At 49.3% G+C, this 13,363-nt stretch overlaps 1 protein-coding gene across 1 annotated transcript in view; it reads left to right on the plus strand.

Moving 5' to 3' along the window:
• SMU1 (SMU1 DNA replication regulator and spliceosomal factor) overlaps window positions 1-13,363 on the plus strand; it is a 415,488-nt gene that overhangs the window by 98,063 nt on the left and 304,062 nt on the right. The gene's annotated exons all lie outside the window — the stretch shown is intronic.

Raw genomic sequence — 13,363 nt, forward strand, 5'->3', positions numbered from 1 at the left:
ACCTCACAAGCTGATAGTGAGTGGCCTATTTATATATTAATACGAGGTGACACAGGAAGCAGTGCACTGCAAAGCAGCTTTTTTATTCATTTTTGTGTTGCAGTTCTTATGTGCTATATACATATTATTATAGATAAACGTTGAGGTTATGAGAACACTTTATTGCATGTCTTTATGGAACAAACATGTTCAATGACATACTGGGAAGGCAGGGTCCATGCCAGACTTGCAGGGTAACCACTGTGTAAATAAATTCCATTTTAATTATTTTTACATAATTGATCTTATGTGGATATCAAGAACCTCAGACATGGTTCTGGACCTACCTTGGATTTCTAATGAATTCATATATTTGAATCCTTTTCAAGGCCTGAAAAAATACCAATGAACCTGCCCTGTGGGAGCCTCACTGGGCACCAATGATCTAGGCAAACAAACACTCCGTCATCCAAATCCAGACTTCCCGCCCTGTGTGGTCTAGAGGGCAAGGCCAAGACTTCAGATTTTGAGTAGTCATCCCAACAGAGATAATTCTCACTTCAAAACCATCAGCCAGTGCACAAATGTATGCACCGAAAAGGCACCGCCAAGGCCCAGGAGATTCAGGTATACTTATCTGTTCTATAGAGTCCAGTACTTAGCCGAGGGCTGTCGTGAGACTATTAACCCAAGGCAGTGCGTTAAATGAATACAGAGTACCAGCCCTTCTGCATTTCCATTTAAAACACTGGCCCAAGGCCACAGATGTTGCACCTCTGGAACCTATCCTGTCGGCCCAATTACCACTGAAGCTCTGTTTCACCAATCTGCACATATTTGAAGCCTCCTGTTCATTTAAGCTGCCTCTTCTGTTATTCTCTTTGTATACAGTCAGTGTTTTTTAAAAGTTAGGCTGGGTTTTGCCAATGTAGAAGAATAATTCATTTAAAAGTTGAACACACAGAAATATATGGCTGCCCCCTTTTATTTGCTCTTAACTCTTTTGACCTCCCCCCTCATTCTCCTGGTTAAATGCCAGGAAGGTGCCTCTTTGTTGTTTGTTTGGTGATATAAAAGTTTAGGTAAACACCGTAGAAAGGGTTGCATCTCTAGGATGTCACAGCCAGTCTGTAGGAATGAAGCAAAGCACTCCCAAGATGGTGGCCTTGATGTTTCCTTTCTCCTGCAGCAGCAGGCCTGGGGGGCTTGCTGTGGCACCTGGCATACATCCACTACACTCCAAACCAAAACACATAGGTAAAAAATGTTGTCATTTGCCATGCCAATAACTCTAACTCTCAAAAACATGAGACCTATTGCATTGCAAATGCTTGTATATCTTTGGGACATGTAGGAAGGATGCCTAGACTTTGTGTTGAGAGTGTGTGAGGATGGACTGAAGGTCAAGGCATATTAGCATTTTCCCATCTCAAAGACAGATTAATAACACTTTATAGGATACTGTAGGAAAGTGCCTCTTTTTCACATGGTTACACCCCACTTTTTGCCTGGTATCTGATGTGATTTCGACTGAAAGTGCACTGGGTTCCTGCTAACCAGGTCCCCAGTGCCCGATCTATTTTCTTAAACTGTACAATTGTTTCACCAATTGGCAAATCCTTTAGCATCCTATGTAAGTCCCTAGTAAATGGTACCCCTGGTACCTAGATCCTGAGGTGCTAAAGAGGGCCTCTAAGGGCTCAGCACAAATAGTCACCATAAGGGACCCCTCACTGAAAACATGACAGGCTGCCATTTCAGGCTGCGTGTCTTGGTGCAGATAAAAAAATGAAAACATATGTCACACATCCCTGTGTGCCGTGTTCCAGAACACTGCATGCAATATATGTAAGCCACTCTTCGAGGAGGCCTTACCGCCCTACGTCAGGGTACATTATATTACATGTGGGGGCATATCTGTACGAGCAGATATGCCCCTGCTATATGTGTGTCAATTCTCAGACATAGTAAGTGACCAGGGAAGCCATTTAAAATGCATGTAAGTCACCCCTTGAGGAGGCCTTACCGCCCTAAGTCAGGGTAAATTATATTACATGTGGGGGCATATCTGTACAAGCAGATATGCCCCTGCCATATGCGTGTCAATTCTCAGACATAGTAAGTGGCCTGGGAAGCCATTTAAAATGAAGGTGCTGGACACTGATCAATACGGTTTCCAGAACTACATGATGGCACTGGCTACCATCCCACGCATACGGAAACCACTGCCTGAGGAAGGTCCTTCAGCTACCTCGCAGCATAGAACAGGAACAACCTACCCATGCACCTCAGACAAAGCCCATTATTCACCATCTTCAGGAAGAAGCTCAAGACATGGCTCATCAGATGAGGCTCAGTCTGTCTACCCAATCCTCCCACCCCTTCCCCCCAACTCCCCACCCCCAGACAATAGGTGTAGGAAAGTGCCTCCGTTAGACATGATTACCCCCCACTGTTTGCCTGGTGCATGATGTGATTTTGACTGCAAGTGCACTGGGTCCCCAGTGCCAGAGCTCTTTCCTAAAACTGCACAGTTGTTTCCCCAATTTCCAAAACCTTTAGCACCCTCTGTAAGTTCCTAGTAAACTGTACCCCTGTTACCTAGGGCCTGGGGTACCAAAGAGGGTCAGTAAGGGATGCAGCGTGAATTGTGCTACCAGAAGGGACCTCTTACCAAGCACAACAGGATGCCATTGCAGGCTGCGTGTCTTGGTGTAGACGAAGGTGAAAACACAACATGGCACACAGCATGTGAGCCATGTTCCCCAACACTGCATGCAATATATGTAAGTCACCCCTCTAGCAGACCTTACAGCCCTAAGTCAGGTGCATTATATTACATGTATGGCATATCAGTACGAGCAGATATCCCCCCGTCTTTGACAATTCTCAGACTTGGTGAGTGACCAGGGAAGCCATTTTAAATGTGTGTGCTGGACACTGGTCAGTACGAGTTCCCCAGCTACATGATGGCTTCACTGAAGGTAGTGATGTTTGGTATCAAAAATCTCATATTGGTAAACTCAAACTGATGCCAGTGTTGGATTCACCAATACATGCACCCAGAGGGCACCATAGAGGAGCCCCCTGAAAGCCTACACAGCTTCTGATGTGCTTCATGACTGGTTTCTGCCAGCCTGCCACCCAAGACATTGCCTTCTGCTCTCAGGAGGCCCAGAACAAAAGCCTGTCGGGGAAGAGGGTGTAACATAAAGGAGTACAAGACATCCACAAATACACACAGTAGTCAGTAAATTAGAGATACGACTCAAAAAGAAGATCCTTGCCAATTTATAAAAGTAGCAAGTATCTTTATATATAATAATTAAGCATCCGAGAAAATCATTCAGCTAAGTACGTTTTTAAAAAGGAATTCTTTTCACTTTAAAAAGTGTGCACAGTGCAGTTTCTCAGCTCTGCAATGTTATCCTATGGAAGGAAAAGCAAGTTCTGCAAAAAGGTAGAGAACAGTGACTTACAGGACCAATCCCCAGGAGTTAAGGTGAATAGTGGGCAAGGTCCAAAGCAGCACCCACAGGACACCCTCAGTGGCACAGGGGCGGCTGGGTGCAGAGTGCAAAACAGCATTGGGTCCCCAGTGTGTTCCAATGGAGATCGGTTGCTGCGAAAAGAGGCAGCAGGCTCTGGTCAGGAGGCCAATCGGGCTGAACCAACAGTGGGGCTCAGGCCTCATGATGCTCAGGCACAGGTAGGCACCTTTGGTCCTCTCCTCCACGGCTCAAGGGCGACGGGTGCAGAGGTGCCCTTAGGTGTCAGGTTTTTCTGACTGGAATGGTTGTGGTATAGAGGGCGGCTGTGTGCAGAGGCTGGGGAGTCCAGGAGGGGGTGAAACCACAGTGTACTCTAACTCTGGAGTGCTTGGGGACCTTGTTGGCACCGGTAGCCCACTTCAGCTCTGGTCGGAGATGGCTGGTGCAGTGGTGACTTCAGGTGTCTGGTTTTGGTGGTTCCAGAGCCTTCAGAGTCCCTTCTTTTGGAGTTTGTTGGAGAACAGATCCGCTGTTCACAGGAGGTCTTGAGTCTTTTTCAAAGGCAGGCAGTCCTTCCATGTGTCTGGGGTCACAGCTGCAGGAAGAGTCGACTTCGGTGCAGATTTCGACGAGGGATGATTTCAGGCTGGAGGGGTTGGTACCAGGTCAGCCTCTTCTTTTCTCCTCTTCTGCTTTCTTGACTCTTGTGTGTCCTTGGTCTTCTTAGGTCATCAGGATCTGCTTCTCAGTGCCTGGGGCTCCCCACACATGCGTTGAAAAGGGCTTCCTTGGCCACTTACTGTGTCTGAGTATTGACAAACACATAGCAAGGGCATATCTGCTCCTACAGATAAGCCCTCACATTTAATATAATGCTCCCTGCCTTATGGGGCTGTAAGGCCTGCTGCAGGGGTGGCTTACATATATTGCATGCCGTTATGGGACATGGCACAGTGGGATGTGACATGTCATGTTTTTATTTTTGTCATGCTCGGTGAGGGGATCCTTATGGTGGCACAATTCGTGCTCCATGTAGGAAGTTGGCTCTGTATGTGCTATTTCAAAGTAAGGAATAGCATGCACAGAGTCCAAGGGTTCCCCTTAGAGGTAAAATAGTGGTAAAAAGAGATAATACTAATGCTCTATTTTGTGGTAGTGTGGTCGAGCAGTAGGCTTATCCAAGGAGTAGTGTTAAGCATTTGTTGTACATACACATAGACAATAAATGAGGTACACACACTCAGAGACAAATCCAGCCAATAGGTTTTGTTATAGAAAAATATATTTTCTTAGTTTATTTTAAGAACCACAGGTTCAAATTCTACATGTAATATCTCATTCGAAAGGTATTGCAGGTAAGTACTTTAGGAACTTTAAATCATAAAAATTGCATGTATACTTTTCAAGTTATTGACAAATAGCTGTTTTAAAAGTGGACACTTAGTGCAATTTTCACAGTTCCTGGGGGAGGTAAGTTTTTGTTAGTTTTACCAGGTAAGTAAGACACTTACAGGGTTCAGTTCTTGGTCCAAGGTAGCCCACCGTTGGGGGTTCAGAGCAACCCCAAAGTCACCACACCAGCAGCTCAGGGCCGGTCAGGTGCAGAGTTCAAAGTGGTGCCCAAAACACATAGGCTAGAATGGAGAGAAGGGGGTGCCCCGGTTCCGGTCTGCTTGCAGGTAAGTACCCGCGTCTTCGGAGGGCAGACCAGGGGGGTTTTGTAGGGCACCGGGGGGGACACAAGCCCACACAGAAATTTCACCCTCAGCAGCGCGGGGGCGGCCGGGTGCAGTGTAGAAACAAGCGTCGGGTTCGCAATGTTAGTCTATGAGAGATCTCGGGATCTCTTCAGCGCTGCAGGCAGGCAAGGGGGGGGTTCCTCGGGGAAACCTCCACTTGGGCAAGGGAGAGGGACTCCTGGGGGTCACTTCTCCAGTGAAAGTCCGGTCCTTCAGGTCCTGGGGGCTGCGGGTGCAGGGTCTCTCCCAGGCGTCGGGACTTAGGATTCAAAGAGTCGCGGTCAGGGGAAGCCTCGGGATTCCCTCTGCAGGCGGCGCTGTGGGGGCTCAGGGGGGACAGGTTTTGGTACTCACAGTATCAGAGTAGTCCTGGGGTCCCTCCTGAGGTGTTGGATCTCCACCAGCCGAGTCGGGGTCGCCGGGTGCAGTGTTGCAAGTCTCACGCTTCTTGCGGGGAGCTTGCAGGGTTCTTTCAAGGCTGCTGGAAACAAAGTTGCAGCCTTTCTTGGAGCAGGTCCGCTGTCCTCGGGAGTTTCTTGTCTTTTCGAAGCAGGGGCAGTCCTCAGAGGATGTCGAGGTCGCTGGTCCCTTTGGAAGGCGTCGCTGGAGCAGGATCTTTGGAAGGCAGGAGACAGGCCGGTGAGTTTCTGGAGCCAAGGCAGTTGTCGTCTTCTGGTCTTCCTCTGCAGGGGTTTTCAGCTAGGCAGTCCTTCTTCTTGTAGTTGCAGGAATCTGATTTTCTAGGGTTCAGGGTAGCCCTTAAATACTAAATTTAAGGGCGTGTTTAGGTCTGGGGGGTTAGTAGCCAATGGCTACTAGCCCTGAGGGTGGGTACACCCTCTTTGTGCCTCCTCCCAAGGGGAGGGGGTCACAATCCTAACCCTATTGGGGGAATCCTCCATCTGCAAGATGGAGGATTTCTAAAAGTCAGAGTCACCTCAGCTCAGGACACCTTAGGGGCTGTCCTGACTGGCCAGTGACTCCTCCTTGTTGCTTTCTTTGTTCCCTCTAGCCTTGCCGCCAAAAGTGGGGGCCGTGGCCGGAGGGGGCGGGCAACTCCACTAAGCTGGAGTGCCCTGCTGGGCTGTGACAAAGGGGTGAGCCTTTGAGGCTCACCGCCAGGTGTCACAGCTCCTGCCTGGGGGAGGTGTTAGCATCTCCACCCAGTGCAGGCTTTGTTACTGGCCTCAGAGTGACAAAGGCACTCTCCCCATGGGGCCAGCAACATGTCTCTGGTGTGGCAGGCTGCTGGAACTAGTCAGCCTACACAGACAGTCGGTTAAGTTTCAGGGGGCACCTCTAAGGTGCCCTCTGGGGTGTATTTTGCAATAAAATGTACACTGGCATCAGTGTGCATTTATTGTGCTGAGAAGTTTGATACCAAACTTCCCAGTTTTCAGTGTAGCCATTATGGTGCTGTGGAGTTCGTGTTTGACAGACTCCCAGACCATATACTCTTATGGCTACCCTGCACTTACAATGTCTAAGGTTTTGTTTAGACACTGTAGGGGTACCATGCTCATGCACTGGTACCCTCACCTATGGTATAGTGCACCCTGCCTTAGGGCTGTAAGGCCTGCTAGAGGGGTGTCTTACCTATACTGCATAGGCAGTGAGAGGCTGGCATGGCACCCTGAGGGGAGTGCCATGTCGACTTACTCGTTCTGTCCTCACTAGCACACACAAGCTGGCAAGCAGTGTGTCTGTGCTGAGTGAGAGGTCTCCAGGGTGGCACAAGACATGCTGCAGCCCTTAGAGACCTTCCTTGGCATCAGGGCCCTTGGTACTTGAAGTACCAGTTACAAGGGACTTATCTGGATATCAGGGTCTGCCAATTGTGGATACAAAAGTACAGGTTAGGGAAAGAACACTGGTGCTGGGGCCTGGTTAGCAGGCCTCAGCACACTTTCAATTGTAAACATAGCATCAGCAAAGGCAAAAAGTCAGGGGGCAACCATGCCAAGGAGGCATTTCCTTACACTCCAGCCCTTGGGACCCTCCTTAGCATCTCAGGCCCTAGGTACTTACAGAAGGTGCTGAATAATATGCCAATTTGGGGAAACAATTGTACAGTTTAGGGAGAAAAAAACACTGGCACTGGGGGACCTGGTTGGCAGGGACCCAGTGCACGTCAGTCAAAGTTGCATCAAATACCAGGCAAAACGTGGGGAAGTGCTGCACTAAAAACCCAGTTCCCTACAGCTAAAACCTGCCTAATTAATAGTCATATGGTAGGTCGCAATTTGGGATCCTGTGTGACTGGCTACAGTCACAGAAATTGGGGCCCTGCAAAAGACAGGAGACCACCTTTGTAAGGTAATGCCTCCTTGGCATGGTTACCCCCTGACTTTTTGCCTTTGCTGATGCTATGTTTTGAATTGAAAGTGTGCTGAGGCCTGCTAACCAGGCCCCAGCACCAGTGTTCTTTCCCTAACCTGTACTTTTGATTCCACAATTGGCACACCCTGGCATCCAGATAAGTCCCTTGTAAGTGGTACCCCTGGTACCAAGGGCCCTGATGCCAAGGAAGGTCTCTAAGGGCTGCAGCATGTCTTATGCCACCCTGGAGACCCCTCACTCAGCACAGACACCCTGCTTGCCAGCTTGTGTGTGCTGGTGAGAACAAAACGAGTAAGTCGACATGGCACCCCCCTCAGGGTGCCATGCCAACCTCTCACTGCCTATGCAGGTATAGATAAGTCACCCCTCTAGTAGGCCTTACAGCCCTAAGGCAGGGTGCACTATACCGTAGGTGAGGGTACCAGTGCATGAGCACTGTGCCCCTACAGTGTCTAAGCAATACCTTAGACATTGTAAGTGCAGGGTAGCCATAAGAGTATATGGTCTGGGAGTCTGTTTTACACGAACTCCACAGCACCATAATGGCTACACTGAAAACTGGGAAGTTTGGTATCAAACATCTCAGCACAATAAAAGCACACTGATGCCAGTGTACATTTTATTGTAAAATACACCCCAGAGGGCACCTTAGAGGTGCCCCCTGAAACCTTAACCAACTATCTGTGTATGCTGACTGGTTCCAGCAACCTGCCACGCTAGAGACATGTTGCTGGCCCCATGGGGAGAGTGCCTTTGTCACTCTTAGGCCAGTAACAAAGCCTGCACTGGGTGGAGATGCTAACACCTCCCCCAGGCAGGAGCTGTCACACCTGGCGGTGAGCCTCAAAGGCTCACCCCTTTGTGCCAGCACAGCAGGACACTCCAGCTAGTGGAGTTGCCCGCCCCCTCCGGCCACGGCCCCCACTTTTGGCAGCAAGGCCGGAGAAAATAATGAGAATAACAAGGAGGAATCACTGGCCAGTCAGGACAGCCCCTAAGGTGTCCTGAGCTGAAGTGACTCTAACTTTTCGAAATCCTCCATCTTGCAGATGGAGGATTCCCCCAATAGGATTAGGGATGTGACCCCCTCCCCTTGGGAGGAGGCACAAAGAGGGTGTACTCACCCTCAGGGCTAGTAGCCATTGGCTACTAACCCCCCAGACCTAAACACGCCCTTAAATTTAGTATTTAAGGGCTCCCCTGAACCTAAGAATTTAGATTCCTGCAACTTACCGAAGAAGAAGACTGCTGAGCTGAAAACCCCTGCAGAAGAAGAAAGAAGACACCAACTGCTTTGGCCCCAGTCCTACCGGCCTGTCTCCTGCCTTCTAAAGAACCCTGCTCCAGCTACGCTTTCTCCAGGACCAGCGACCTCTGAATCCTCAGAGGACTGCCCTGCTTCCAAGAGACCAAGAAACTCCCGAGGACAGCGGCACTGCTCCAAAAGAACTGCAACTTTGTTTCAAGGAGCAGATTTAAAGACCCCTGCAACTCCCCGCAAGAAGCGTGAGACTTGCAACACTGCACCCGGCGACCCCGACTCGACTGGTGAAGAACCAACACCTCAGGGAGGACCCTCCGGCGACTCCGAGACTGTGAGTGTAAAGAAATGGCTCCCTGTTGCAGTTACCCCCCACTTTTTGCCTGATACTGATGCTGACTTGACTGAGAAGTGTGCTGGGACCCTGCTAACCAGGCCCCAGCACCAGTGTTCTTTCACCTAAAATGTACCATTGTTTCCACAATTGGCACAACCCTGGCACCTAGTTACGTCCCTTGTAACTGGTACCCCTGGTACCAAGGGCCCTGATGCCAGGGAAGGTCTCTAAGGGCTGCAGCATGTCTTATGCCACCCTAGGGACCCCTCACTCAGCACAGACACACTGCTTGCCAGCTTGTGTGTGCTGATGGGGAGAAAATGACTAAGTCGACATGGCACTCCCCTCAGGGTGCCATGCCAACCTCCCACTGCCTGTGCCATAGGTAAGTCACCCCTCTAGTAGGCCTTACAGCCCTAAGGCAGGGTGCACTATACCACAGGTGAGGGCATATGTGCATGAGCACTATGCCCCTACAGTGTCTAAGCAAAACCTTAGACATTGTAAGTGCAGGGTAGCCATAAGAGTATATGGGCTGGGAGTCTGTCAAAAACGAACTCCACAGCTCCATGATGGCTACACTGAATACTGGGAAGTTTAGTATCAAACTTCTCAGAATAATAAACCCACACTGATGCCTGTGTTGGATTTATTAAAAAATGCACACAGAGGGCATCTTAGAGATACCCCCTGTATTTTACCCAATTGTTCAGTGCAGGACTGACTGGTCTGTGCCAGCCTGCTGCTGAGAGACGAGTGTCTGACCTCATGCGGTGAGAGCCTTTGTGCTCTCTGAGGACAGAAACAAAGCCTGCTCTGGGTGGAGGTGCTTCACACCTCCCCCCTGCAGGAACTGTAACACCTAGCAGTGAGCTTCAAAGGCTCAAGCTTCGTGTTACAATGCCCCAGGGCACTCCAGCTAGTGGAGATGCCCGCCTCCTGGACCCAGCCCCCACTTTTGGCGGCAAGTCCAGGAGAGATAATGAGAAAAACAAAGAAGAGTCACTGGCCAGTCAGGACAGCCCCTAAGGTGTCCTGAGCTGAAGTGACTCTAACTTTTAGAAATCCTCCATCTTGCAGATGGAGGATTCCCCCAATAGGATTAGGGATGTGACCCCCTCCCCTTGGGAGGAGGCACAAAGAGGGTGTACTCACCCTCAGGGCTAGTAGCCATTGGCTACTAACCCCCCAGACCTAAACACGCCCTTAAATTTAGTATTTAAGGGCTCCCCTGAACCTAGAAAAAATAGATTCCTGCAACTAACAAGAAGAATGACTGCTGAGCTGAAAACCCCTGCAGAGGAAGAACAGAAGACACCAACTGCCTTGGCCCCAGACTTACCGGCCTGTCTCCTGCCTTCCAAAGAAACCTGCTCCAGCGACGCTTCCCAAGGGACCAGCGACCTCTGAATCCTCTGAGGACTGCCCTGCTTCGAAAAAGACAAGAAACTCCAGAGGACAGCGGCACTGCTCCAAAAGAACTGCAACTTTGTTACAAGGAGCAGATTTAAAGACCCCTGCAACTCCCCGCAAGAAGCGTGAGACTTGCAACACTGCACCCGGCGACCCCGACTCGACTGGTGGAGAACAACCAACTCAGGGAGGACCCTCCGGCGACTCTACGACTGTGAGTAACCAAAGTTGTCCCCCCTGAGCCCCCACAGCGACGCCTGCAGAGGGAATCCCCAGGCTCCCCCTGACCGCGACTGTCTGAACTCCATTTCCCGACAGCTGGAAAAGACCCTGCACCCGCAGCCCCCAGCCCCTAAAGAAACGGAACTTCTGTGCAGGAGTGACCCCCAGGAGGCCCTCTCCCTTGCCCAGGTGGTGGCTACCCCGAGGAGCCCCCCCCTTGCCTGCCTGCATCGCTGAAGAGACCCCTTGGTCTCCCATTGAAAACTGAAGGAAACCCGACGCGTGTTTGCACACTGAACCCGGCCGCCCCCGCGCTGCTGAGGGTGTACTTTCTGTGCTACTTTGTGTCCCCCCCGGTGCCCTACAAAACCCCCCTGGTCTGCCCTCCGAAGACGCGGGTACTTACCTGCTGGCAGACTGGAACCGGGGCACCCCCTTCTCTCCATTATAGCCTATGTGTTTTGGGCACCTCTTTGACCTTTGCACCTGACCGGCCCTGAGCTGCTGGTGTGATAACTTTGGGGTTGCTCTGAACCCCCAACGGTGGGCTACCTTGGACCAAAAACTGAAACCTGTAAGTGCCTTACTTACCTGTTGAAACTAACAATAACTTACCTCCCCCAGGAACTGTGAAAATTGCACTGTGTCCACTTTTAAAATAGCTATTTGTGAATAACTTGAAAAGTATACATGCAATTGAAATGATTCAAAGTTCCTAATGTACTTACCTGCAATACCTTTCAAACAAGATATTACATGTTAAATTTGAACCTGTGGTTCTTAAAATAAACTAAGAAAAGGTATTTTTCTATAACAAAACCTATTGACTGGATTTGTCTCTGAGTGTGTGTACCTCATTTATTGTCTATGTGTATGTACAACAAATGCTTAACACTACTCCTTGGATAAGCCTACTGCTCGACCACACTACCGCAAAATAGAGCATTAGTATTATCTCTTTTTACCACTATTTTACCTCTAAGGGGAACCCTTGGACTCTGTGCATGCTATTCCTTACTTTGAAATAGCACATACAGAGCCAACTTCCTACAGTGAGTAACCAAAGTTGTCCCCCCTGAGCCCCCACAGCGACGCCTGCAGAGGGAATCCCGAGGCTCCCCCTGACCGCGACTGCCTGAACTCCATTTCCCGACGGCTGGAAAAGACTCTGCGCCCCCAGCACCGAAAGGAACGGAACTCCTGTGCAGGAGTGACCCCCAGGAGGCCCTCTCCCTTGCCCAGGTGGTGGCTACCCCGAGGAGCCCCCCCCTTGCCTGCCTGCAACGCTGAAGAGATCCCTTGGTCTCTCATTGATTTACATTGAAAACCCGGCGCTTGTTTCTACACTGCACCCGGCCACCCCAGTGCCGCTGAGGGTGTACTTTTTGTGTGAACTTGTGTCCCCCCCGGTGCCCTACAAAACCCCCCTGGTCTGCCCTCCGAAGACGCGGGTACTTACCTGCTGGCAGACCGGAACCGGGGCACCCCCCTTCTCTCCATTGAAGCCTATGTGTTTTGGGCACCTCTTTGACCTCTGCACCTGACCGGCCCTGAGCTGCTGGTGTGGTAACTTTGGGGTTGCTCTGAACCCCCAACGGTGGGCTACCTTGGACCCAAACCTGAGACTTGTAAGGGATTTACTTACCTGACAAAACTAACAAAAACTTACCTCCCCCAGGAACTGTGAAAATTGCACTAAGTGTCCAATTTTAAAACAGCTTATTGTGTTTTATGTAAAAAGTATACATGCTAATGTAATGATTCAAAGTTCCTAAAGTACTTACCTGCAATACCTTTCAAATGAGATATTACATGTAGAATTTGAACCTGTGGTTCTTAAAATAAACTAAGAAAAGATATTTTTCTATAACAAAATCTATTGGCTGGATTTGTCTCTGAATGTGTGTTCCTCATTTATTGCCTGTGTGTATGTACAGCAAATGCTTAACACTACTCCTTGGATAAGCCTACTGCTCGACCACACTACCACAAAATAGAGCATTAGTATTATCTCTTTTTGCCACTATCTTACCTCTAAGGGGAACCCTTGGACTCTGTGCATACTATTCCTTACTTTGAAATAGTGCATACAGAGCCAACTTCCTACAACCTTCCCAGCCATTGCATTTCAAAACTCAAAACGTTTTTAAAAAACGTAAAAGCCAGAGTTCTTTAAAGGACCACTGCCTACTCCTCCTTATGTCACCACCTTGATATCCTAAGGGGAAGGGGCCCTATTGCAAATCACTTACCTCTCTTACTTTGGGGTTGGTAACTGATCAATAGTTTGTGACCGGAATTGCAGTAGCAAACCATTGATACATACGTTACCGATTCATAACTGGTAATAAGTGCCCAAAAACACTCCCCTTCCAAATTGTAAATCGCTACCCATTCCTAAACCATTTTTGCGATTTGGAAAAACATTTCTGAATCACAAAATTAATTTAGTAAATAAGAAAAGTTGATTTTGCGGCTGCAAACCCTAAAGTGTAGTGATTCACTGGGTTTGCCCCTGCTGAATCACATAGTAAATCTGGCCTCAAGTTCCATTTGGTTTCTGTATGTAAATTTATTTTTT

The sequence above is a fragment of the Pleurodeles waltl genome, chromosome 1_2 (genome assembly GCF_031143425.1).
Source record: "Pleurodeles waltl isolate 20211129_DDA chromosome 1_2, aPleWal1.hap1.20221129, whole genome shotgun sequence".
In the NCBI taxonomy this organism is placed as follows: domain Eukaryota; kingdom Metazoa; phylum Chordata; class Amphibia; order Caudata; family Salamandridae; genus Pleurodeles; species Pleurodeles waltl.